This window comes from Cavia porcellus, unplaced genomic scaffold (assembly GCF_034190915.1).
Source record: "Cavia porcellus strain 051 isolate PalLab524CR breed Dunkin Hartley unplaced genomic scaffold, mCavPor4.1 scaffold_14, whole genome shotgun sequence".
Classification (NCBI taxonomy): domain Eukaryota; kingdom Metazoa; phylum Chordata; class Mammalia; order Rodentia; family Caviidae; genus Cavia; species Cavia porcellus.
Genome location: NW_026947497.1, coordinates 60,713,510 through 60,714,651, shown reverse-complemented (window position 1 = coordinate 60,714,651; position 1,142 = coordinate 60,713,510).

Below are 1,142 nucleotides of genomic sequence, written 5' to 3'. Positions count from 1 at the left end.
TCACGCGCGGGCTTATAAATTCCCAACGCTGTATCCTGCCGCGCGGCGGAGCACGCGGAGCGCTCCGCGCGCAGGGGGCGGGGCCGAAAGTAGTACCGCGCCGGCCGGCTGGCAGGCAGGCGGGGCCTCTGCGCCGGGCGGGGCAGGGAAGGGGACGTGCGGGCGAGCGCGGAGGGGCCAGGGAGGTGCGGCCCTGAGCCCCGCTCCCGCCTGCCACGCCGCGTTGGCTCCCGCGTGGGAACGCTGCGCTCCACAGGTCGCGCCCCGCACGGTCTCCGCGGGTGGCGCTAGCCGCGCCCCTGACCCTTGGAGGCCCTGCCCCGGCCTCGCAGCGCGCTCGGGTGCAAGACGTGGCCCTGCGTGGGCCACGCCGGCCCGAGTCCGTGGGCCACCTCGTGTGCTCGGGACCAGGGCCAGTGTTTTCTGGGGCTCGAAGGCGAGCGGTCCCGGAGCCTCCCCTCTCGGGTCGGCGGGGCCCACCTCCCCCGCATGCCTCCGCGCGTGTTTCTCCTCCAGAACAATGGGCGGCGCAGCCCACGGGGCGCCGAAGGACTGACTTTTCCGCCGTACACCGAGTTTGCGGTGCACAGCGCGGCCCACCGCCGTCCGCAGTGGGGCCACCCGCTCGGTGTGCGGGTAGCCAGGCAGAACGGCGGCCTGGGGTGCCCTCATCTGTGTGTCTTTGCTGCTTGTTTCTGCAGAACCAAGAGCAGCTGCTGATCGCGGTTAACTTGGCCGGTCCCAATTCAAACAGACTGAATAAAAACTGTTATATCAAGGCAGTATTTCTGAAATAAACTTAAAAGTGAAATGGCCTTTCCAGGAGGTACGGATCCCAACTTTAAATGTCATATGTATATATTTAAAGAATGTACAGTGTATTATAAAGTCAGGCGTTTAATATTAGACAACCGATTTACACTTTTAGGAAGGATTTTTTTGTTTTTTTCCTTAAACAGATGCGTATTTTCTCTGTGTTCAGGGAATTTTTGCTGAACATGACACGCTGTAAGATTGGCTAAGAAATGTCTGTACTATTAGAACATCTAAGGGATAAAAGCACATTGATATTTGTGATCTTTATTCAGGTGCCAAAATAAAGCATTTTCTATAATTTAGATATTTTCATTTAAACATAGAAT